The 27,532-nt window shown below is 40.4% G+C and overlaps 1 pseudogene across 1 annotated transcript in view; it reads left to right on the forward strand.

Moving 5' to 3' along the window:
- LOC149199529 (uncharacterized) overlaps positions 1–27,532 on the forward strand; it is a 121,138-nt pseudogene that overhangs the window by 74,881 nt on the left and 18,725 nt on the right. The gene's annotated exons all lie outside the window — the stretch shown is intronic.

The following is a 27,532-nucleotide window of genomic DNA, read 5'->3' on the forward strand; positions in this document are numbered from 1 at the left end:
CAAAAGTTTATAGCCCCCAACACGACTGAAGTTGAGTACATTGCTGCTAGCATGGCTAGCTGTGAGGCAGTAAGTGCTGAGGAAGCTCTTTGGAGAGTTGTTTGAGCATGTTTTGGACAAAATAGTAATTTACTGCGACAATAAGAGTGGGATTTGACTTATGACAAGTCCAAGCATATTCGAGATATGTCGCAGAGAAGAGCAGTGAGACTCCATCATATAGCAACTAATGACCAGATTTCCAACATTCTTACCAAGCCTTTGCCGAAAGGAAAGTTCTTGGTTTCTAGAAAAAATGCTTGGACTGACTGATGGGACCCTTCCCAGAGAGGGTGGTCATGGGTGATGAGCCTTGGATGTGCGAGATCCTTGTCATGTGTTGACAAGTGGATCCCCCAAGCAGTGATGAGACTTGGATGTGCGAGATCCTTGTCATGTGTTGACAAGTGGATCCCCCAAGCAGTGATGAGACTTGGATGTGCGAGATCCTTGTCATGTGTTGACAAGTGGATCCCCCCAAGCAGTGATGAGACTTGGATGTGCGAGATCCTTGTCATGTGTTGACAAGTGGATCCCCCCAAGTAGAGATGTGACTTGGTTGTGCGAGATCCTTGTCATATGTTGGCAAGTGGCAATCCCCCCAAGTGAATATAGGGTGATGGATGAATCTCCCCTATGATGATTCTTCTTCATTAGAGTGAGACATCATTGTTCCAGATGATACAAATTTCATATGGTACAAAGCAGAGATGAACAAAGATGAACAGAGAAAACAAAGATCTTTATTGAAGAAAGAAATTCCTCCTTCGCTGAGAGGGAGTGTTGAAAATTGGCAGCTTAGGGATGAATTTCTAAAAATAGAAAGTCTAAAAATAGAATGGCTAAAAATAGAAAGTCTAGAAATGGAAAGTCTAAAATTAGAAATTCTCAAGATAGTAAATCACCTTGCATTATTGGTGATGAAAAATCACTTCTTATCATTAATCAGTCCTAATTGTTCACTCTCGACTTAATATTTTTCATTAATATTATTATTATTCTTATGATACTATTATATTATTATTAAAACGAAATTCAAGTCACTCAGTCATGGCTTTCAATAATGTTCTCTTACACTCTCATTATTGGCATGGCATATTCCTCTTACACTCTCATTAATGCTCTTACACTCTCTTATACTCATTAAAGCACGTAATAAAAGACTCTTACACTCTCTTTCACTCAATTAAAGCATGTCATAAAAGATTCCTTTTACGTACTCTTTATTGCATATGTTACACTCTCTCTTTCTTTAAAGCATAAATTACAAAGGCATGCATACCTCTTTAATGGCATGAGTTACATTTCCGAAATGTGCACATGTTACTCTCCCTCTTGGCATGCGAGTTACTCCTCCTTTATGGCATGGATTCATTGCTCCTCCTCCTATATATATATGTGCCTCATTCTTTCTCCCCTCACTACTTGTGCTCTGTGAAAGAAGAATTCGAACTCGAGAGAGAGTTGGAGAGAGTTGAAGAAGATTGTGAGAGAGAGAGACTTGGAGAGTATGAGCAAAACTTGGTGAACCAAGGTTGATTCAGTGTTTGAGTGTTGATTAAGTTGAAGGGAAGGTTGATTCAGTGTGTGCATCTACTGTTGCTACTAGTGATCTTCATTTTACAACTTGTTCAGATTTGGGTGAACTTACTCATTCTCTTGATCTCTCATTGTACTTTGTATCTTTGTTGAACAGTTGATTTCCAATAGAAGATGAATCTGGTTGGGTTTTTCCCTTGTGGGTTTTGCCTTGGTCATTAGACCTAAATTCTGTCTCATTTTGTTCTTGGTTGTCTTCTATTATGCATATGATTTATGTTTTATCTACAATTGCTTACCTAAGATTGCAACATAAAGAAGTTTTGTCATAAGTGATTGTTACAACATAGAACATCAAAATTTCAAATTTCTATGGACAATTTTCTGCAATATAAATCGACAAGCTAGGGCTGATCTATGGTATGCATAGTAGCCCTAATTTCCCTACATGTTTATGCACTTGCCCTCTTTGATCTATGCTTCCATGAGTCCATTTGCGCAAGGTGTGTTTAAGCACTTGGTCTAAGGGTTTTCTTTCATATTTCCTTCTTACACCATTCATTCTTCCATTATACTACTACCACCTATTTTGCCTAAGCTAACTCTTCACTGAATCACCTCATGCTGCTACTCTTTAGCCTTAGCAATCCCACCTTTTAGAAAAGACCCCCTTGAGTTGGAGAAGAGCCAACCAAAAATCAAGAGGAAGAGCTACTGCGTTGGCAATGTATAGCCTTCCCGAATGCACAATTCTAGTTCCTTGATGCTTAGGACTTTAGATCACGTGGGGGTGCTAGAGTTTGTTATAACATGGGTAACTAAGAGTGTACGTGAATTGTGCCTCATGATACAATCTCCTTGTTTTCCTTTAAACGTTGGGATAGTTGCATCATCTTCACACAAATATTTTGAATGACATACGTAGCTTTCCATGGTCAATTTTCTGCAATATAAATCAACAAGTAAGGGTTGATTGATGGAGTGCATAGTTGCCCCTGTGATAATTCCTAAACCGGAATCCCTACTGCAGCAACTGATGATATTTCTCCTATTTGTTAAATTCCTTTAAACAAATTATTTGCAGTTTCCTACGACAAATATCGAAATACATACACTGCACCCTTCACTTAATTAATTAATTTGTTGAAACAAGAAAACTGAGCAAAAGAGAAAAACATCACATAGGACACTATTGTTTTTGGATAAATGTCCCTGGAAAAACCCAATGTGGGAAAACTGGTGCAGCAGATCTGAGGGTTTTTATTATTAAACAGAAGTTATTTTTGAATACAAACTCTTGATACCTTGCTGGCAATCCAGTACAAAGAATATCACTCGGAAGAAGAAATTAGTGAGATTACCTCACTCTACACTGTAAGTCCTAGCTGATCCGACAACTGAACCAACGAGTCCCCGGTTACCTTTGCGCTGCCCCTATGCAGTCACTGCATGGGCCTGCGTCACTGCCTTTGAGGTGTTGAATAATCTAGGGCATTCAGAAATTACGGTGATTCTTCGTTACATGATAACAATTTGTGAAGTAGATATACAATTAATCTTAACTTGATTTTACCTTCTTTTTTCTGCTTGGAAAAATCGTAATTTTCATTATTTTAAGGAAAATTATATGTTGTAGATGATGTTCACATATGCAGTATATGAGGCTATGTGCCTGTCAAGTAGAGGAAAAACAAAATATAAGCTCTCCGCGCAGGGAGGCTCTGTCTTCAGTAGTGTTCATACCAGTGTTACTTGGGAGCGGGAGCGGGAGCGGGGAGCGGGAGTGGAAGCGGGAGCGGGAGCGACCATTTTCAGAAGCTCCCGGTTTGGGAGCGAATCCCGGAGCGATTTTTTAAAAATATATATATTTTTTATATTTTTTAATTTTTGATACATATATGTCAACAAAAACATGTAGAATGATGAAATAGACATAAAAAACATAAAAAAACATAAATTGATCATTGAACCATATCACATCAATCATCTAGAAATTATAATCGTCATCAACCTTAGTAAAATAATAAATTAAAATAACATTCAATTCAATAACATTTATCATCATTGATCACCAAAGTAACAAGTTGTACTTGTAAGCCAAGTTTAACCATTACAAGAAGTAATATCGAAGATATTTCTAAGTCCTAACTTGTAACTGTTAACATGATATGAAATGTTAAAAATTTATAAAATGAAACATGAATAATGAGATGAAATGAAACAACTTTAGTCTTTCACAAAGCATCATATTCATAATTCACAATCATTACCAATGAGTTATAATTGCCAAGGCCAACTTCAAACTTCAAATTTTCATTGTCACAGTGATATAATGTTTACAAAAAATATCATAATGTCATAATGATATGAAAGAGTCAAGAGTCAAGAGTCAAGGACTCAAAACTCAACACTGAACAGTTATGAAAACTAAAGTGACAAGTCTAATAGAAACTAAAAAAGACAAGTAAACTGTAAATCTACAAGTGGCCCTTGCCACGAGAGTCTCCAGGAGTATAAGTAGGTCTTGGCGGTCTTCTAGGAGTCTCCCGCCCAGACCGACGACCAGAACTAGAGCCTCCACGCGAGGGTGTCGATGGAGGTGGCGACAGCAATGGAACAAGACTCGGGCCCCGAGAACTGCTATTGGATGGTGGAGGTGGAGGTGGCATGGCTGCTGCAGCTGCTTCAGCTTCATCCCGTACAAGCTCATCTTCTAGTTCTTCCATATGTACAATGCCATCCTCTAAATTGTCGTCCTCAGGGTGATTGTCCCAAATTTTATATGTGGGATCTTCATTAGCCCGATCACAGTAATGGCTCAACAACCTCAAATTGTAGTGCACATAAACCAAGCTTTCTGCTCGGTTTTCGTTGAGCCTGTTTCTTTTCACATTATGTATATAACTGTAGGTGCTCCAACACCTCTCTGCAGAAGAAGAATTTACAACCTGTGCAAGAACTTTCAATGCCAATTTTCGCAAAAGTCCGTCGCCGCCATATGTTTCCCACCATGTGAGAGAATCAAATTTATCTTTGTCGTCCATTGCATGGAAGTTACCATACAAACCACTGCCAGTGAAGTATCTGCCTATTTCAAGGCGCACAGCTGCACATTCCTCCCTGTCAGGCACCAACTTTTCTAATGCATCCAGATATCCTTTAGTTACCTCTCGATCTAAATGGGGTTTGGTCCTAACACCACCCCCTGCTGCAGGTTTGCCCAACCAAGAATCTGAGTAGTATTTTGGCGTAAGGATATACGCCAAGCAATGTAGTGGAAGGTTAAGCTTTTTCCACCGTTCACACACACAATCGTGAATCAGATTGTACAAGTCGGGATCTCTGTTATTAACAATGTCTTTTATTTCCCCCAACATGGTATCCATTTGCTCATACACCTCGCCAATCACTGGTTTGTCTGTATCTGCAAACCGAATCATGTTATAAATTGGCTTGGTGAAATCCAATACCTGTCTCACAGCTGTCCAAAACTGCCCATCAAGAGCGGCCTCCTCCACCGTTTCAAAACCTGCAATGTCAGCTACATTTGTAGCCCTTTCCTTTAACACCTGCCAATTTGGACTTGATACCATGCTAGCTAAACCCTCTCTTACCTTCAAAAGGCGCCTGAAGGTGAGGTAATAGCTACCAAATCTAGTCCTCGCAATCTTCAGCAACTCCAATCTCGAGTGACTGCGGAAAAGGCCATGGGTATTGCTATGATTTGTAATAAATTTTATCATTTTTTTTCCTCTCTTGTACAAATCCCCAATCCATTGGTATTGTTCATTTTTGTTTTTGACAATATCATGCAACAGAAGGTTCAATGTGTGAACCAAACATCCAGACCAAAATATGTTCGGGTATCTATCCTCAATAATTGCTCCCGCTGCCTTACAATTAGGAGCATTATCAGTGATGACTTGGATGACATTGTATGGGCCAATACGCTCAATTGTTTCAAGCAATGCTTCTGCAATGTTGATAGCGGTCTTGAACTTGTCTGAGTAATCATGTGCAGCTAGAAAAATGGGACCACTTCGGGACACAGCAAGAACACTTATCAATGGCTTGCCTTTTACATTTGTCCATCCATCAGATACAATGGACACCCCATTGTCAGTCCAAGAACTTGTCATTTTATTCAAAGAATGTGATATTTTTGCTTTTTCATGATCAAGGCCAACTGTTCTTGCCTTGTCATACCCAGGGCTCTTGTATCCTTTAGGGGCATCATTTATGGCAGAAACCATTTCGTGCCAATAAGGTGAGCGTAGAACATTGAATGGTATCCCATTTGCATAGAGGAACCTGTAAATTTTTGAATCCACATCATTCCTACACCCCTCATCAAGGAAATCTGATATGGTTCTACGGCGTAAAGATGATGACCCTGAGCCTCCATGTCCATATCCACTGCCTTGGGAGGATGCTGAAGGAGTTCTTTGTGAGCTTGGTTCAAAGAAACCCCTTGATCTTTTTGCTTTGTATCGGGTGTCCTCCTCTTCCTTTATGTATTTGGCTCTATCAACTGTTGACACCGCGTCGCAAGTTCTGATTCCTATTTGTTTCTCTCCATCCCATGCCCTTTTCCCGCAAAGGTGTCTTCTCAAACGGGTGTATGAGCCTGTGAAATCACTGTTGCAATGGGGGCAATGAAATTTAGTGGTTCCACCCCCTCTCCCTGTTTCAGGCCTCTGAACATATTTCCACAATGGAGTTTGGTCTTGTTTAGTTTTTTGACCCTCATGTTCACCCTCCACATCCTCCTCACTGGGGTTTTCACCTATTTGACTTCCTCCGGCTTCTTCATCCACCTCTTCAGTTTCAGGCCCCCTCCGTTTCCTACTCTCCACCACCATAATAACCAGAAAGGGGACCAGGAAGAGGAAAATGCCAATAAAAATGCTCAGGTCCATCGTGTTTGATGTTTGTAGGGTTTGAGTCTTGAATCTGCAAATTAATTTAGTTTATTGGGATTAATTCATTTAATTTATTAATTTAATTTAAATTAATGATCTTTAAACTCAAACAGGTAAATGAAACTAACCAAATTAACTACCTAACCAGCTAAACTAACTAAATGATTAAGTTACTTACCTCTGCAAGCTTGCTCCTCGCTCCTCGGCACTTGCTCCTCGCTCCTCAGCTCTGGCTCCTTGCTCCTCAGCTCTTGCTCCTTGCTCCTTTGCTCTCAAACTCAACCTCAATCTCATTAGAATGATTTTGTTTTGGCCCATTGGGCTTATAAATCCAAAAAAATTTGTTTAATTTTTTGTTTTTTTCGGGTCCGCGGATTTTTTTTCCGCCGAATCGCTCCCGGAAATTTAAAATTCGCTCCCGGAGCGTTTTTTAATGCCCGGGAGCGATCGCTCCCCGATCGCTCCCGGGCATTAAAAAGCGCTCCGGGAGCGCGGGAGCGATCGCTCCCTGAAGCGCTCCCTCACAGACCAGGGAGCGCAAATTTTTTTACGGGAGCGCGCTCCCGAAAATCGCTCCCGTCCGGGAGCGATTTGGGGAGCGCGCTCCCGACCCGCTCCCGAGCCGCTCCCGCCCGGAGCGCGCTTCGGGAGCGGGTTCGTAGGGGGGGGGGCCGCTCCCCCGCATCACTGGTTCATACAAGGTTATCAAAAAAATACTCTACTTAGAGAGTATGTATGTCTGTAAATACAAGTGGTAATATATAAACATGGAATATTAATAGAAAGCAAAAAAAATAGGCTCCTGCTGAGTCTATACTGTATGGTCCATGAAAGGGTGATGGTAATATTGGTAGTGTGCTCCATCCCTCTGCTCTTGTATCAGCCATGTGTCACGTGGCCTGACCGCTGTCTCCTTGGATAGCAGATCGACAAGGGCGTTGTGTTCCAATTTTTGAGTCCCCAAATAGTTGTAGATTCCTGTAATGTTTTTCTAATGCAAACTGAATGAGTTGTTTGGCAGTGATGAGCTAACTTGATCTTACATTCATTATTAGTGTGTGTGTGTTTACTTCATCAAACTACTACCAAAAACCAAAGAGACAAGAACACAAATATTTGGCTTTCTGCCAGGGCCAAAACCTCTCCCTCTTGGAGAGGAAAACCCACACAAAATTCTTCTTATAGAGATTCAAGTTGACGAATACCAAGACCATGACCCTTGACGCATTCTGCCTCTCCAAGACCAAGACATCAATCCTCTTCCTCGAACACTGCTGAGATCATCACGATTGCTGCACCATTGAAGCCATCCCTGCTGCATCATTGAGATCTTGCCTCTTCATCTTGTCACTGAGATCTTCACTGTGACAATCACTATGATGACTGATTTATCATATCTCCATCACTGTACTGTGAGTACTGTGAGCATGCTGAGAGAGAGTTTCATGACAAGTATGCCGAGACTATGACTTCAATCTGTGGGATATAGTAATTCTCCTTGAAATAGTGAGACTAAGACTACAACATATGCTGAGACAAGGATGAGATCCTTCCATATTAATCATATTGAGACTGTGTGGATTGTGAGATCACCGAAACTTAAGTATGCGGAGGCTGCTTAGGAGACAAGACTTTGCTTGTCACTGTCATCATTGCTCTCTCTTATCATGCCGAGACTGTGGTCCTTCATTCACGTGTATATTGAGTTCTGTTCTTCTATTAGCAACAGAGATACTAGAGGGATTCGAGAACTGGACTGCTTGCACCTTACACCCATCTGAGTGCAGTCAAGCCCTTGATATCCTTCCTTCCTGTAATGCATATTTGCTTCTGCACCGTACAAAAATTTCAGAGAAGAATATGCGAGTTCTGTACCCTTGTTTACCCATGCGAAGATGACGATGATCACATTCCATCCATAGCCCTAAACTGTGTTCTTCCTATAGTGCGAAGTCTCCTTCCTGTGCATTCAATTCATCCGAGACCTAGTCTGTCTTCCCTTAAACCCATCCGAGGTTCAGACAAACCCTAAAACAATTACCTTAAGGCTTATGTGTATTTGCTCCTTCTTTCATGCAAAATTTCAGAGAGAGAGGAATGCAAGAATTCCTTGTGTTCTTTGTGCTGACCCTAGATGGGTATTTATAGTGTTGAGCCACCTATATTGAGCCGACTTGAATGTGTGAACAATCATGACTATTGCCCAAGCTGACATGACTTCCATTTATTCAATTAATTCTTTTTAATTCATTTTTTTAGTCGACATGAGGATTTCTTCATTGTTTTGCTTGTAGACTTCGATGGGCTTGCTTTTGAGGTATTGATCTTGGTCTTGGAGGGCTGTTACACAACTTTGAGGACTTGTATACATTTACATAAGCTCAAGAAGACAAATAAATAAAATCCTAAAGACATCAAGAAGAAGTCTTTGACCTAGTGACACTTCTTGCTCATGAAACCCATGTAGCAAGATATACAAAAATAATGTATTCTCTTTATTACATCATTTACAAAGATCATGTCATTATGAAGACCAAACCTAGTTACACTTTCTTTAACATGAGGCACTGCGTCACCTCTTTGTTGGATTGATTTGATCTCAGGAGCTTCGACTTCAGCCCTCTCGACTCAGAATGTCAAACCCCCAACAAAATCTCAAACTTTTGCTTGGAAGGCACTGCGCTGCTCTGTGTGAGCCCTTCTTGGCTCTGCGTCACCCTCACTGGGCACTGCGTTGCCTCTCTGCTGCGTATTCTTGGCTCTGGAGAAGATTCTCCAGCTAAAACTATCTCTGCCCCTCTCTACGTGATTACCACGAAATCACTGCGTTGCTCTTTGGCTCAGTGATTCGATCTGACTGATCAAGTCTTTGTGTTTTCCAAATGATCCTCAAGCCTCCTTAAGTAATCTTTTCATTGACATCCAACGACCCGAATTAGAAGCACATCAATGGCTAAGATCATTTTGACTTGATCCTCGTCTTCTTCTAGAAGTTACACCCACAGTTTGATTATTACCCATTAATTATTTTAATTTCCTAAGTCTAGACTTAGGGACCCATTGGAAATAATAAATTATTTTAATAAAACTGTCTTTGGGTGGAATTTCCCAAAACGCTTTTTGGGTTCTTTGGAATACATGTGCCCAAGCCTCCCTGCAAAATTTGAGACTTAGAGCACATTTGATGCTATTTGAGGAATGCGCTCTAGCAATGCCTCCCACTGAAGCATCACCCTGACTTCATAACATTGTCCATTGCGCTACTGATGTCTGACATGCTGTCCACCAACTATTGTGCTGCTGCTGCAACTGTATTGTTTATGGCACATGCACTGTCAACTCTGCATCCGTACTACAACTCCCTCTCCAGCGCTGCATCTGTGTTGTTGCTAGCACTGCCACTGCTAACACTTCATCTGCATTGCAACTGAAAAACATCCCAAAATCTAAACAAGTGTTCAACATAGATGCATCTCGATGCTGAAGATTTGACTGCTGCTAGTCCCACGCTGTCCCTTTCAAGCCACTGCGCTGCTGTTGTTGCTACTGCATTGTGCCTCCCTGCGCTATTGCAATTCTGCACTACGCTGCTTAGACTTGGCGTTCTAGCCACTGCATCTATCACTCCAACACTCCTTTGCATCAACTGATACTCCTCTAGCCTACTGCTATCGACTTTGGGCTCTTGTAACAAGGTTGTGATCCAAGAGGTAAGCACCTCAAGGATACTGCCCATCTGCAGTCCTTTTGAACTACAACTCTAAATCAACCCACCTCCCTCCTGGAGGTATCTCGGCTGTCATGGCAAACTCTTCCTCCTCGATTTTCGCGAGTGCAACCTTCAGATAGTGCTTCTCATCTTTGTCCTTCTTCTTGAGAGGACACTGTGTTGCGTAGTGACTCATTTCACCACACTTGAAGCATTTGATCTTCGAGACGTCCTTCTTTTGCCTCTGCTGCTCTTGCTGCCTCTTGGATGCAAGGGTTGCATTCTCTTCCTCCTTGGGCTTCGACCCACTGCTACTGCTTTCGTCAAACTTACATTGGACTAGAATTTTCCTCAGCTCTTCCTGCTTGAGAGCTGCCTACATACTATCCTAGTCTGGCAAAGCTACACTGCCTAAGATGCCCTGGACAAAGACTTGCCACTCTTCTGAGACTGAATTTAGGGCTAGTCTCACCATCTCGAAACCTTGAGGTGTAGACCCCACAGCTGCTAACTTGTCCAGAGTCTCCTGAAGCGCCGTGAGGAACGGATCAATGCACTCCCCCTTCTGCATCTGTACAAATCTCAATTTCTGCTCTAAGTATATCATCCGCTGCTCGAAAGATCCTTGATACAACGTTGCCAAGGCATCCCACATCTCCTTAGCAGCCCCTCTGCTAGCGATGTGACATACCACATGATCCTTTACTCCATCGAGGATCATCCTCTTGGCCTTTGCCATTTCTCCCCTGTATTTCTTCAATGGATTTGGATTTGTAGGCACAACCACCACGCTGTCGATATAGGTTTTGAGAAAATGTTCATCGAGAAGGCATGACATCCTTGCCTTCTAGATAACATAGTTGGATGCACCATCCAACCTGTCGTGATCTCTTAGCCCATAAGCTGCCATCTCTGCCACGAAAATGTCAAACTGCTCCTATCCGTCTCTTATTGTTGCTGCTCAGGGAATAAGAAAATGAACTTCTTGGAGGAAAGATTCCCTCACTGTGCTTCTCCTCTCTTTTTTGACGTATTTCAGCCCCGCATGCTGAAAATTACGTCCCACCAACTCTTTCCTCACGCTGAGGCTCTACGCTGCTCCCTCTGGCTCGACAAGATTTCGATTTGGAAGTCTTTCCTCTCTGTCGACTCACTCAGAGAGAGACTTTCATCGAAAATTCAACCATACTGGCTTGGACTGCGCAATCCCTCTGGGATTCAAACTGCTGCCTCTTGTAGCATTGGGTTCTCTGGCACTTCTCTTCTTGTTTCACCTGCACTGCTTTGATACCATGTGAAAATTCCTAAACCGGAATCCCTACTGCAACAACTGATGATATTTCTCTTATTTGTTAAATTTCTTTAAACAAATTATTTGTAGTTTCCTACGAAAAATATTGAAATACATACATTGCAGCCTTCACTTAATTAATTTTCCGAAACAAGAAAACTGAGCAAAAGAGAAAAACATCACATAGGGCACTGTTGTTTTTGGACAAATGTCCTCAGAAAAACCCAATGTGGGAAAATCGGTGCAACAGATCTGAGGGTTTTTATTATTAAGCAGAAGTTATTTCTGAATACAAGCTCTAGATGCCTTGCTGGCAATCTAGTACAGAGAATATCACTTGGAAGAAAAAATTAGTGAGATTACCTCACTCTACATTGCAATTCCTGACTGATTTGACAGCTGAACCAACGAGTCCTCGACTACCTCTGCGTTGCCCCTACGCAGTCATTGTGTCAAAGACAGTTTGGGGTGTGTTTAGTCACAAGAACCAATAAGCAAAAACTGTACATTGAAGGGTCAGTACAACAATCATTGATAGAGTTTTGGACTTGGGAAGGAAAGTGCACCTTCATATATAATAGTAGCACACTTTGCATCAGCAGAATAAAGGTATGAAACATGCTGTGTGTTTTAACTAAATGCATTTACAGGCATTGAAATCAGAATTCAAGGAGGAAGATCTATGATGTCACAATTGACATACTTTTACCTATCATCATTAGTTATCTGAAGCTTACATAAGCATTCCAGAGGATTTACCCTTGTAATTCTACTACTGCTAGTATCACATTCCATTGTCGGCATTTGATGATGTATTGAGCAGTTGGTGTACTTCTGTATCATTGCTGATCTAATTGTTGTCAAGAAGCTGCTAGGGTTTTCATATGCTGATCAGATTTGAAGTTGCAGAGCACATAATAGGGCTGAGGCTGCTAGTATGGAAAATTGAGTGTAATCATGTAGTTGGACAAAGTGACATTGAGATCCGCTGCTAGTTGTTGAGTTTGCATTTGGCAGAATCGTGTTGTTGAGTTGAGCTAGTGTTTGATGCAGTGTCCAACAGATTTGTTTGTGTTACAATAATCACATTGGTTATTGACATGCTATTGATGTACATGTTGAGCAAAAATTGTGTTGCGGATTGTTTGTATTGTTATTAAGCACAAGTGGATCCAGTTTGAAAATATATGAAACATGGTGTGCTATGGTAAATATACGGGTGACAGGGTGGTGCAAGGCAGGAGACTAGAGTCTCCTTTAGGTTGGAGCCTGAGAACACTTCAAGGTGGCAGGGTGGTGCTATGACATGTTAGAGCCTATGCTGGGTGTTGGAGCATCCTTTAAATCGACGCTGATAAAACTAGGTTGTTGGAGCGTCCTTCTAGTTGGAGCTGGGAAACTAGTGCCTTGGACTATCCTGCCAGTTGGAGCTGGTAAATTAGGGAGTTGGAGCTTGTAAACCAGGGGGTTGAAGCCTCCTTCAGTTGATGTTGTAAATCTTGGAAGTTGGAGCTTCCTAATTGATGTAAATTTTTGAAGACCTATATTAAGAAGTGTTCGGTGGTTTTTCTCTTGGAAGGGTTTCCACCAAAAAATCTCTGTGATTTATGTTTGATATGATGCTAATGTTAATTGATGTTCTGAAGATTAAAAATTAACTATTGAAATGAAATACTAATTCACCCCCCTCTCAATATTTCCAACACATAGGCTTGGTGTCTTAGCATGTGGAAGACATTTTTTGCCTCTTCTAGTGATTTATGTCTTCTTTCCTAAGTCTAACATAGGAAAAGTACAATAATTAAAGTCAATAAATTATTGTGAAGTATGGAATTATTTTCTTAGGATAAATAATTTAATTATTTAAGTGAATTAGAAGTAATCTCAACTGTTGATCTCCAAGATGGTTCTAGAAGGGAGATTGGGGTTAGCGATTTGGACTCAATGAAGATTGTGAAGGAAGACACAAGAAGAGCACAAGTTGTGTGAGCGAGTCATTAGGAGGAGAGTAATTTTTTCTAAGTGTGAGTGTTTCAGTGGATCAGTGCGCAAAGATGGAGAAGTGCGAGTGGGTTGGCCGAGTTGCTGGAGACCCAATTTTTCCCTAGTGCACATCAATGGCATGCAAGGATGGCGCAAGTTGAGTTGTCGGAAAAGTAGTTGGGTTGCTATCTCCAGGTCGATTTCATCGAGCGGCTAATTTCCTTGAGGTCGAGTTACCTTGGGCCAAATTAATTTCGAGGGAGCTAAGTTACAGGTTCCATATTTGTATTTTCCTTGCATCTCTGTGGGTTGAAAAACATAGTTTTTCCAGGTAATGAGATGATAGAGAATTGTTGTTGGTAATTATACTTTGCAATGTGTGATTAATTTCTCTGGTTTATTTCTGCTGCGTATATTTAATTCTAGAAGTTAAAAATACCAATGATTTTATTTTTCGGTGATTCAGTAATTATGTGTAAATAAATAAATTGTCGGGGAAAAATTAAATTGTCGTGAGAAAATAAATTTGGCTGGTATTAGAAATTTAGCATGGTATCGAAGCATTCTAGAAGACTTTGAAAGAGATCTGAGATTGCGAGGGTTTGTAGCAGCGAGTTTTCTTTTTTGCAACAACATAATTATTTCTTAAAATTTTGCAGTTGGGTTTTGTGGCTGTGGTCGATTTGTGGAGATGGTAGCATTGAGCAGTTTGAGATATGAAGACAGGTTGGACGGGGTATCAAATTTCAGTCCTTGGAAGGAGCAAATTACCATGGTTCTAAAGATGAATTGTTTCTGGGATTTAGTGAGTAGAGACTTGCAGGTTCCTTCGGATTCAAATCTTGCAGTAGAACATAGGACCAAGGATATGAAAGTAAGTTGCATAATTTTGGATGGTGTCATTCCTCATGTATCAGGGAAGGACCGGAAGACAAAAGCGGGTACTTTGACCGATTTTTATTAGAGTACAAACGAGAACAGAAAAATGGTGTTGCAGGAAAAGTTAAACATCATTAAAATGAACAAATCTGAGATCATGACATCTTATCTCATGAGGGTCTAGTTGGCTTGTGATGAGTTCGTAGTGGTTGGGGAAATTGTGCATGGTTCGGAGCTGGTCAAATTTGCTCTGAAGGGGTGCATAAGGCAATGGTCCACTTTTGTGGATGCGATTCTTTCTCGTCAATAGCTTCGTTATTGGAGCCGGTTATGGGATGACTTCACCCATAAGAAGATTTGGGAAAACTCATTAACCAAAGGACAACAAAAGGGAAGAGAAGATAAATATGAGTTTGCGGTTGCTACATAAGCAAAAAAGGGCAAAGTGATACTAATTCCCCCTCGCTCTCAGTATTAATTGGCATAATATAACGAGTGGAAGAAATACTGATCCCCACCGTCTCAGTATTTCCAACAAAATGGGCCACTGAATGTTGGCCGTTGAATTGGTTAAGCACTAGAATAGTGGAGTTCATCTCCCAAAATCACAATAAACCCATTAGTGTGAACTCTTTTCCCTAAGCAGACATTCTCCTCAAACCTTGGATCTGGCTTGAGGGTGGTTAGCTACAAGAAAGGTTGCAATGTAGCTGGCCTATGGTTGGGTGGATAATGGAAGCCCCTTCTTCAGTTGTCAACCACAAAAGATAAATCAAATAAGTATACATTCTTGAATACCAATGTGTTGGTGTTAGGGATGACTAATGAGTATCTCTGTGATGTTATGCAAGAATGAATGATATGTATAATATCTAAGTATGGTTGAATAACTATTTTGCGTATGTATGATGTTTATGAGTTGCTTGAGTTATGTGGTTGTTGAATTCTTAGATAAATGCATAATTATCTAGTTATGTTTTTGAATGGAGATTTGGAATCACCCAGGACTAACTGTGATAACTTAAGCATAAGGTATCTTTATATTTTTGAGCTTTGAAGGCCTTGGCAACTTTTTACTGTAACATTAATTGCATGTGATTCATTTAACATCTCCAGGGCCGTGTGCATGTGTGTGTGTGTGTGGCTACTTGAGGTGCAACAACACTATTGGTCAAGATAATATGTTCTTGTATGCCTATGATAAGATGCTCATGTTTGTTTTTATGAGATGAGGGATTTGGAAATCCCTATGCTGCTTGAATATGCATTGCAATTGCGTGATTTAGTTGATTGTTATAGTGCTAGCTATATAGGCAGTTGTGGTGTGTGGATCTTATGGTCTGCATGTTATGGGTAGCGTAGAGCCTTTGTGGTTGGAGGCAAGTTGTTTAAATGTATTGAATATATGGTTTACATGGTTTTTGGATGCTTTGATGTTCAATGTCTCCTTACTTATGGAGTGGCATGTTGTGCTTGGAAAGGCTAATTAAGCCTGGAGTGGTTGTTATTGAACTTACCTTGTGCGGTTGCCAAGAGATGGTTGTGATAATTTGTATATGTGGTTGTATACATGCCTTCATGAATGTGCTCATCTATGGACGCTTTATCTTAAAAATGTTTGGTTTTAATTCTGAAGTAAACAGTTGTGTTTGAGCATGTTTAGGCAAGGCTAGTCTCTTAGGAAAACTTTGGTGCAACCTCAATGAAACTGCAACAGAGCTTAGAAGCAAATTCTGTGCTTAAAACAAAATGTTGGAAACAATGGGTTTTGGCTCAGATTGGGCCGAACACATGCCAATATAATGCAATATATTAAAATATTGTGACAAGGGTGGTGAGGTCTTAGACTATGCTGGAAAGGTGTTTTATCGCACTAGGCGTGTGCATTATAATATAATGAGAATTGGATTTAATGTAATATAACTCCGATGCAAGGTGTAGCAGGCTCGAACTTGGGGTAGATCGAATTGGGCCCCAAATTGTAATACACCACAAAGGAATCAGGCCCGGACTTGGGCTAGTTTTGTGTGGGCTCGAGGTTTAAATAAAATATACTTAATCACATCATAAGAGGGGCGGGGCCCTCGAGTAATGAAATGTAATGTGAATTCATTGAATGGTGTGGGTGAATAAAATAACCTCAATTGCCAATGTTAATTCACTTTAGAAAGAAGGGCGCGCTAGATGGTGAGGCCCTACCGGACTGGGGGTTCAGGAGTTTGAACTTATTTACATTTGCAAATGTTTTGAAAGCCTGATTGATGGGGTCGCGCTAGACTGGGAGTTTGGGGGTTCAGACTAGCTCGAAGGTCCAAGGAACCAGATGTGGGATCAAGCCCAAATACCCATGTGACAAATGGCTAGTTGGGGGCTTTAGGGGTTTGGAGCTTTGGACTAGTTAATACTAGGAAAAGGGTCAAGCCTCAAACAACTTTATATAATGTAATTTCTTAACAGAACATGCCAAGGGGCTCTGTATAGGTGAGTTACGTGGCAGGTGCCACGTGGTTGTAACCAAGGACACACTGGTGCCAAAAGGTGATGGGACACCATGTGGGTGTCGCATGGACAATGTGGGTGCCACATGGCATGTCCTTGCCCATGTGGTAGGGGTTAAATGGTGAAACTTCAACCAACCGTTTCTTTTGATCTGTGTGTCGGTTTGGGATAAATTTTATATTGCTAGAAAGTTTTCGACGAGGTAAACGTGATGGCGTTATCCAAAGTTAATTTCACTAACTTTGAGAGAATAGGAATTTTAAGACCCCATTTCCATAAGGAAACCATGGAGGTTGGGTTAGCTTGAAGTAACATCTCTCTCATTTAGCTCAGAGAATCCAAGGGGGTGGGTGCTAGTGTTACAACCTTACTAGAGCTTTAGGACTTGTTACCCACCACTAGTGGGTGATCCCATAGGAATTTTTTTCTCCTAGATTTGTCTATAGCTGCCAGCCAACAACCCCTTGACAATCACCTGATAGCTTTGATGTGTTACTTTTCTCCACCACTTGAGGCAACCATTGTGTTGCCTTGCTTATCTGTCATGATCGTATGTTTGAAGGTTGGCCATCCAATCCAAAGGTATGATTTTTCATGATGTAATCGGGTGTTTATTCTTGTTTTCCTTGGGCATACATGCGCATGGATTACTGGGATACTTGGAAGAAGGAAGGGTTTTGACTGTACTCTTGTTCTCTTCTCTTAACTGGGGGGTTAATGTCGAATCCTAGTCCCATGGGACCTCCTTTATTGACAATTAGCTTTAGGAATGGCACTACATGGGAAACCTTAATTTTGGTTGCGTGGTCCCGCTTCCTAATACCATATATTTTACTTTCCTCTGCTCATTACATGCCCTTTTCACATTTTCCTATCTGGGTCCACATTTGTCCATTGGGTCGACAAGGTGTTAGCATCCCCTTCCACTTGCCCACACCTTGGGCTGAGCCTAGAACGATGCCCCGAAGGTTGATGCAGCGAAAAAAAGATAAAAGCATAATATGGCCACATACAATACGAAAAGTACAACAAGATGGCAAGGACAATAAAATTTATCACGTGTGCAAATGCCAAACATGAGCTCTACCCCCTATCAATATGGCCATCACCGTGGTTCCTAAGGCCCCTGTGAGTACCCCCTGCACCATTAAGGAACCCATGAATGTCCCAACCCTTGGTGGGAGATGAGCTACCCCACCTTAATGGGGTAATCACTGCTATATCTTACACATCATGCTCTCATCCCTTGGAGCCTTGAGCAGTAAAATAAAGAAAAATCAATAAAGGGCAAAAGGCATATTGAAGAAGGGTGGAAAAACAAAGGCCAGGTAACTCATATACCATGATTGCTCCCTCCTACATTCATATACCTAAGGTGTGGGCACTACGTTCCATCATTATTTCACATGACACCTGCCATCTGAAGGATGTACCTTAGACATGTCATTCCCTTAGACGTTGAAACCACCTAATACGATCCTTCATTAACTACTCCCACCTACGAAGGTAACACTATTACATGTTCAAAGCCCTAATTTGGAAGAGAAACCTAGTACGAAGTATCACTTTTGCCCTTGTTTTAGAAGCTTATTTACTCAATTGTCCTAACTAATCATTGTATTTGAAGGTGAAGAGATGCATTGGATCTTATACAGGATTGCAGGTGGGTTTTCATCTTGGACTTGGCCTCCCTATACGGGATCCAAGCCCTCCAGTGGATCACAATGGCATTTGTAGGGTGAGAGCCATGGGCCTCCATTCATGTAGAGCGTTGATTGCCACACCATGGGCTTCTTCAGTACCATCATTCACTTGTTCGTGCCCCAATTATTCGAGATGATGATACACTTGCACTAGGATGCCCCAGCTGGCTACACATTGCACCCAACACTTGGCACCTGATTCAAGGCGCATAAGAGGTTATGTATTTCCTAGGGAGACATGGGAGGGCACGTGTCATCTTCTAGCCCTCATTGATGGAGCATCAACTTGATTTTCAGCCACTCAGAGACCCATGAGACCCATTATGGAGCCCCAAAACCAAAATGGGGGTCCCAAAGATGTTTTGCAACATAAGGAGGGCCTCATTCTCTTCATCATGATTTCTGAGGCCCTCTACCTCAGAGGCCTCAAGAGGCCTCAACACTAGCCTTGGAGAGCACTTCACATGGATGACGTCATCCCTATGTGGGCTGAAAGGAGAGATAAAATAATGATTAATGGTTAAACTATCTTGGTTGGCTTGTAACCAAGGGTTTGTCACTTTATTTTAATATTTTAGGGGCTTGTTGATTAGGAATTCAAATTGCTAGCTCTTGTATAAATAGATTAGACTGTTCAAAGATGTAACTAGGTTTAGTCTTCATAATAACTCATGTACTCTTGATTTTGTACATTTGATGTAAAAAACAAAAAGAATAAAAAGGAAGAGAAAATGAAAAAAATATTTTCAGGCATGGGTTTCATGCTAAAAACAAGTATTATTATTATCTATTAGATAAGCATGTTCTTCATGCTTCTATGTTTTGTTGAGTCATAGAGTCAAAGTCCTATTTGGACCTCCTAAATGGAAAAAGGAAAAATAATTTATATTATGTAGTTTTTGGTCAAAAAGCTCTCTAGATGCCAAGTCGGCCTTGCCCCAATGGACATGTCTGTTCACACCCCTCCGAACAATATAAATAGAAGATGATATGAGCTCTTTTGGACACACACTTGGATGTGTTTTTGGTTTGAAATTTCACAGAAGATGAAAGATGAAGTGGAGGGACGAAGTCTGAGATGGAAGAAGAGTATCTTCTTGTGATGGAGTGTATGGAAATTATGCCTTGATAATTCTCTTATTGCTGGTCTCTTGATGATGTTTTTGTTGAGTTGAATAGAAGATTTGACTTGGCATCTAGAGGTGGTTTTCTATGGTCATGGGTCTTGGATATCTCATTTTGATTAGATTCTAAAAGAAGAGATTTTTCACTGTGTTTTCCCCTAGGAGAGGGGTTTCGCCTTCGCTGAGAGCCTTTATCTTGTGTCCACTGATTTTTCTGTGATCTTCATGATGTTTGGTTTTTGGTAATTGTTTGATGATAGAACATAAATGATAATAAGATAAATAGAAATCAATCACATGCAATTATCATATTTAAGAGAAATCATCTAATTCTATAGCCTCCCGATTTCTCAACATGGTATCAGAGCTAAGGTTTGGAAATGGAGGCCTGAAGATCATGTTCTTTTGACATTTATCTAAGATTCAAAATGCATACATGAAGAATTTCAGATGTTTCTCTCTGTGATTTTTGTTGGATGAAATTATGGGCTCCTAATTTTCTATGCTTGTTCTCATTATTTTTGGAAGATTGTAAAGGGTCGCATTGCAATAGAGATTCAAATCCACTTTTATGTGGAGATTCACATTACAATATAGCTGGCGTGAATTAATTTCACCATGATTCCTTTAAGAAGACTCACACCGAGGATCGTTGTATGGGCTCGCTCTGTATATCTACAACTCTTCGCTCCTCTGTGCATGTCATACACACTCTGTGTCAGGAACTTGCAATGGCTCTATGGTTCTACGACACTATGGCTCAGATCTCTCTGTTCACTTTGACAATTAAATTTGTTGCTCAAATTTTCTCTGTGCATTAGCATTGTGGCATCGCACTCTCTCTGTGGACTCTCTTGCTTCGCTTTGGCTCGTTTCATTTCATAGCACCGTATACACTCTGGCTATATATATATATATATATATATATATATGTATTCCCTATTTTCTACTTCCTTAATCCTTCCTTAATCCAATACTAGCTTAGGCTTTTCTTGTAATAGGATCTCCTTTGGTAGAATTATTACACAGATTAAGCTTGATGGGCAGATCATTCAAGCTTGACAGGTATGGGCGGGTTCATTTAAGCTATCCCTTGGTCCTTAAGCGGGCAACCCCGCAGTCGACAACAACGAAGAATATTTGATCAAATAATTAAATCATTTCTTTCTTTTGAAGTTCGTTCAATAATCATGGATCGATTCAAATGAGGTCTACTTGTACCATACTTCATATTCGGTCCTCCCATGCTTAAGGAATGAAGATGCAAGGCATCAATATTGGGCACTCTTCCCCATATATATATATATATATAAAACAGAGGAAATCACACTAAGTTGCACGAAACGGGGAAACGCGGAAGCGAAACGAAACGGGGAAGCGAAACGAAACGCGACCTCCCCAAATTTTGGAAACGGGGAAACGCGAATATATATAATAATATATATATATATATATTAAAAATATTTAAAAATTATTATTATATACCTGGAAACCCTAAAAAAAATAAAAAATTAAAAAAAAAATTAAAAAACAAGTGTTTTTTTGGGGGAAACGTGGCACATATGGCTTGGAAACGCGTTTCCGGCCGTACTGCCAAGTTTCTGTTTCGGGAAACGTGGCCGTACGGCCGGAAACGCGTTTCCAGGCCGTACGGTACGGGGAAACGAGTTTCGTTTCGTTTCCCCTGGGGAAATGGACCCCCTGCCCACGTTTCCTGCAACTTAGAAATCACATTATATAGTTCTCTGACATTGCATTTTACGAAAACTAAGCATTACATTTCCAAGGATCGACATTATTATGTGTGAGCACCGCATTCCCTGTGGCTCAGTGTCTCCCTGCATCTGTGGCATCAAACAATACTGACAAGTACTACATAAGGATCAGTGAACTCGCATATGACTCGCCAGTGGTTCATTTCCATTTTGGTACACTGAGTTGAGGAGTTCCAAACATAGTTTGTATTCACACACACGAAACTAGACTCCCGTAGGTCAAGACTTCGGTGGGCTCTACCTTAGGCTTCCCATCACGGCGTTCCCGCTCAACAATTCGAATTGTGGTGGATTAGTGACCCGACAACTGATGGTGCGATGACCACGTCACGTTGAGCTAGAGCCCTCGAGTTAGACAAGGCTTAACATGCAAGGACTCACCATGTGGCTCGAAGGCTCGAGATGAGGTGGGACCTACCAGGTTAGATTGTTTCAGGTCAGGGTAGCATTCAAGCTACCATCACAACTCGCTCAATTTAATCGACGACCTGATGTCCCGAGATCATAATAGCCAGTAGACTTAATCCACCCAACCAACTTGCTTTGGGAAGTATATGAGAGACTCAGAGCGGACTCCTCATGGTTTAACTAGGCATTTGGATGCCTCGTTGAATTGCAAAACCGATGTAATTTCCACACAAGTTAAGGCTGAGCATCTACAGTTTTATATGAACTTCTTATCGTCTGCGATCTCCAACGCATAATTAAGAAAGAGATAAGGCTAGACTTATGGCCTTTACAATACATATTCTTGGTTTGTGCTAATCTAAGATCTCACATTATTTAATTATGGATAGCATATGGATCGTATAAACTCACATAGCCCATATCCTAGGTATGCCATCAACAATGAACGATGGATTGGCAGTGATATTCATATTTGACATATACAACAACTGTGTAGAGGCCAATCTATTGTTAAAATCTATATATGCATTGCTTTGCTTTACAATGGCTTATGGATTGCTTTATGGCTAGCATTGAATCTCTGTGGATTGTGAACTGTTTTGTGATCTAGAATTTGTATTTGAAACAATGGCTCTTAGACTATGGAATCTAAGAGCAAGACAATGATCTGACAATAGTTGATAAAATGGGAAATGGACTATGAAGATCTCGTTTCTAATACATCTCACTATGAAACCAATCTATGAAGTCGATAAAGCTCAGAAATGGAAATTTTGCATCAAGTCCATTGGCATGGTGATATAGTCAAGTTCGATGTTTAGATTTACATCAAGTGACAAATTCTGAAGCAAGCAACCATGAGACTTATGTAGGTACAAAATACTTGGAGCACATCTATGAGACACATGGATCAAAAGATGATATTTAAAGATTGGTATATCTCTACAAGAAGATTAAGGTGGCAGGTCAACATAGGAGAACTTGAGGCATCGATGTTGAAAATAGACACTTGTTGAAGAAAGTATTGGTACGTGAAGAAGGATCAGATTTTGGCAAAGAAAAAGGTATGTAGAGGTATGTATAATATTTTTATGTGCATTTCATGTGTCTAAATCTTTGATTATTAGAAAGGGTTTGTATAGTATGTAGGGTTTTGTAGTTAATCATTTGATCTTGAATATCTAGGGTTTGTGGGACTTACAAAAATTGAGAAGTCTTGAGGACTCTTGATGTTTAGAGTTTCTAATCCATAAATTGATCCAACCCTAGGAGCTAAAACCTTTTCTAGTTGTTCCCTCTAAAGAAACCCTAGTTTTGGGACATAAGATCTAGGGTTTGCAAATCTATATCTTGAAAAGTTTATCTAGGGTAAGTGGTAAAACCCTAGCAATGGTTAAAATGAGTAAAGTCTGTGGAAGTTCCTAAGTTTGACACATCAGAAATCCCTACTGCATTATCAAGTTTATTATCTCCTACTTGTTCTTTCAATTAACAAGTTATTTATCAATATAAATACCGAAATAAACACAAATGCAACCTTCACACATATACAGATCAACAATTGAAACCAACTGAGACAACATAAGGGACACAATTATTTTTGGACAATCTTCCTCGGAAAAACCCAATGCGGGAAAACCGGTGCAACAGATATGAGGGTTTTATTATTATGCAGTTTTATGAATACAAATAGGGTGCCAAAAATGGCTCACCCTTCAGAGATTTTCCTTGGCAGAAGTATCTTTCTTCGGAGACAGATATTGCAGCTAATTAGCAACTGGATGAATAGCCTCACAGTGACTTCGACTGTTGCTCCCTTAGCTGGACAACAAAAGCTGCTCCAAGCTACCCTCAAGAACTGCATCACCCTCCAGAGACTGTCACCCTCTACGGTTTTGTGTCAGCTAAGCAGCTCTAAGTCTGCCCCACGAAAATTCCTCAGTGCTGTCTCTTCAACCTAGCGTCAGCTCTGCAACCCTTTGCACTGCCTGCGTCAGCCTTTGCTGCTCTGCGTCAACCTCTTGGCCCTCTGCGTCAACCTCTTGCCCCTCTGCGTCAGCCACTTGGCCCTCTGTGTCTTCTGTGCTGGCCACCCCAGCCTCTGCGTCAGCCTTCCAAGGCTCTGCACTCTCTTTGGCACTCTCTCTGCCTCTCTGCTATGTATTCTCGGCCTTTTGCCAAACTGCCCCACTGCAACAGATCACTAACTCGATTTCTCAGCAAACCCTGCCCGAGAAAATCGAATTCACTGGTCAACTTGGTGTATCTCCAACTGACCCTCAAGCCTCCAAATTAAGTCCCTAATCAATGACTAAGATTAGATTTGGCTTGATCCTCATTATTTTGGAAAATCTTTTGAAAAAGATAGTCAAAACAAATAGCTTGATTTATATTCCAGTTGAAGTTCAGGTTAAAGGTGATTGGATTAATGTGGATGCCTTTGTTGACACTCGTGGATCTAATAACCTTGCTAGACCATCTTTATTCAAACCTGTCTGGAAACCACTGCAGAACATCTTAGTGTCTGAAACAGTTGGTGGCTCTGTCAAATTAACCCATTACGTTGATAATGTTCCTTCAAAAATTGGGGGAATATTATAAAAATTTCTGCCAGCCAACATTACGACCCATCTACAAGTTTGATGCTAGGAATGCCTTTTATTAATTCAGTGCTCCCGGTGACTATCAACGAAGATAAACTGATAATAAATCTAAAGAAAAAAGCTATTTCTGTGCCAAGACTATTAATAGCAAATTCAGAAGCCATAAAAGCAAATAGTCAAAAGAAATTAGGAGCAAGAAAACCAAAAAAGGACTCTAACAATTGGCAAGAAGTATTACAAATATATGAAGATAGAATAGAGTCTAAAAATAAACAAAAGGCATGCACATATTTGAATTGGTCAAAAGAACAGAGTTCTATCCATGAAAGATTGCTGAAAAGTTGTTCAAATAATCCTCAGCAATTCTGGGAAGTAGAATCCCCCAAACAAGAGATAGTAACTCTACATGATAATGGAGTAAAAGGAAAACTGATTCCTTGTACTCCTAATGACGAACAAGAAGTTAGAAAACAGATAGATGAATTGCTGAATCTAAGGTTAATTGAACCAAGTACTTCTCACTACTCTTGTTCAACATTTCTTGTAAGAAACCATTCAGAGATTGTTCGAGGAAAAGCCAGAATGGTTATAAACTATAAACCTCTGAATGCAATCACTCAAAGTTTCCATTATCCTTTGCCAAGGCCAGAAACAATAATGCAAAAGATCCAGAACAACAAGATTTTCAGCAAATTCGATATGAAGTCTGGATACTACCAAATCCAAATAGAAGAAGCAGATCGGCATAAGACTGCCTTCACTTGTCCAGCCGGTTTTTACCAATGGAAGGTAGTCCCGTTTGGATTAAAGAATGCCCCTGCATTCTTTCAAAGGAGAATGGATTACATTTTTGGTAAATATGATTTTATAGTTACTTATATAGATGATATCCTTGTACATAGTCCAGATTTACAAACCCATCTGCAGCATTTAGAGATTTTTCTGAAAGAAGTGCAAAATCATGGTATTGTTTTATCCGAAAAGAAAATGGTCCTCTTTCAGGAAAGCATAGATTTTTTGGGGATTAATGTGGTGAATGGACAAATTCAATTGCAACCTCATGTTCTGACAAAATTGTCTCAATTTCCTGATGAATTACTAGACACCTAAGTTGCACGAAACGGGGAAACGGAAACGAGTTTCCGAAACGGGAAGCAAAACGAAACGCGACCTCCCCAAATTTTGGAAACGGGGAAACGCGAATATATATAATAATATATATATATATTTAAAATATTTAAAAATTATTAATATATATATGTGCAATCATAAAGCATTAATGATACATTTACATTATATGATTATAATTTATTACATTTAAACATTAAGATTAAATTTACATCACATTTACTCATGAGTCATGAATAATCACATAATGAAAATAAAAATATAGGAACTGGAAAATCCAAAATCAGCCTTTATTTATATTAGTATATGAGGCTGCAAGTACAATAAAGACTATAAGGCTGCAAGAACTATAGAGACAAGTCACTAAAGACTAATCCTCATCATAACAATCCTCATCAAAAATAGAAGCAGCAGAATGCTCAACAGTGGATGGTGGTGCTGAAGAAGATGATGCACCAATTCCACTTCCAGAATCGTCCTCAATATTCAGGGCAGCAAGAGAGAGATCCAAATCAGGATTTTCTGCATCCACATCCCATTCTTTAGAAGGACCACTGTTGTATTCTGGACCCCTACGAGATGCAAGGCGAAGGTTGGAGTGCACATAAACAAGATCCTCTGCTTTCTGTGAGCCCAACCTATTGCGCTTCACAGAATGAATAAAACCATAAGTGCTCCAATTCCTTTCTGCTGATGAAGAGCTTGCCACTTGTGAAAGAATACGAATGGCAAGGCTTTGCAAATGTACACCATTTGCTCCATGACAAATCCACCACCTAACTGGATTCATGGTGCTTCTCTCCTCCAAAGCTGATATATCTGCATAATCATCTATTCCTGCAGCAAAACTGGCAAATTCCTCCTTTACCTCCCTATGTAGATGAGAATGAAACATTCTCATAAGTGATTTTTTCACCCCAGTAGCCACCTCTCTATCCTTATGGGGTGCCTTCCTCTTCCCATTGCTTTTAGCAATAAGCTCCTCATCATAAAATTTGGGGTTCAAAGCATGTGCTAAAGTGTGCAATGGTGTATTGAAATTGTTCCACCTGTCAACAATGATTTTCTTGATCAAACCAGCAAAATGATCATCAACAAACAAAAGTTGTGGAGACTCCTGCGAAATGATTTCCATAGTTTTCTCAACCATGGAATCCATGCCATCATATACCTCTCCCAAGAAAGGTTGGTCAGTGTCAGCACTCCGGAGAAGCTCAAATGCAGGGGTTGTGAACTTTAGCAAGAAATCTACCTTGCTCCACCAATCCTCATCAAGGCACAATCTACGCACCATAGATCCCCGCTCTGAATCTGCTTGTCTCCACTCAATCCAAAGTTGACTCACCACCATAGAAACTAATGCATGCTTAACCTCGACAAGGCGGTGCAACATCACGAAGTTTGAGGCATATCTTGTCTCAGCAACTTTTAACAACTCCAATTTGGAGTACTCTCGAAATATGGCCTGAGACTGGTGGTGGTTGGTGATGAATTTGATAATCTCCCTTGCTTCCCCTGTGACTTCCTTTATCCAGGAAACTTTGTTGTCGATCTCCTCTAAGATCAGATTCAGATTATGGACAATGCATGGTGTCCAAAAGATGTGGTCATACCTCCCCTCAATAATTAAACCTGCAGATTTGCAAACTGGTGCATTATCCATGATAACTTGCACCACCCTGTTAGGCCCTATTTGTTCAATAGCTTTTATAATAACATCAGCAATGAACTGTGCATCTTTCACCTCTCCTGAGCAGTCTTCTGCCTTGATAAACATTGCTCCTTTGGGGGAAGTGGCAATGATATTTATCAATGGTCTGCGCCTCATATCTGTCCAACCATCTCAGACTATGGTAACCCCAGAGCTACTCCAGGAGGAACGAATTGGAGCTAAAATGTCCTCCACAAGTTCCTTCTCATTTTTGAGAAG

The sequence above is a fragment of the Pinus tabuliformis genome, chromosome 2_1 (assembly GCF_031772625.1).
Source record: "Pinus tabuliformis cultivar Carrire ecotype Pingquan chromosome 2_1, CPIR1, whole genome shotgun sequence".
Classification (NCBI taxonomy): Eukaryota; Viridiplantae; Streptophyta; class Pinopsida; order Pinales; family Pinaceae; genus Pinus; species Pinus tabuliformis.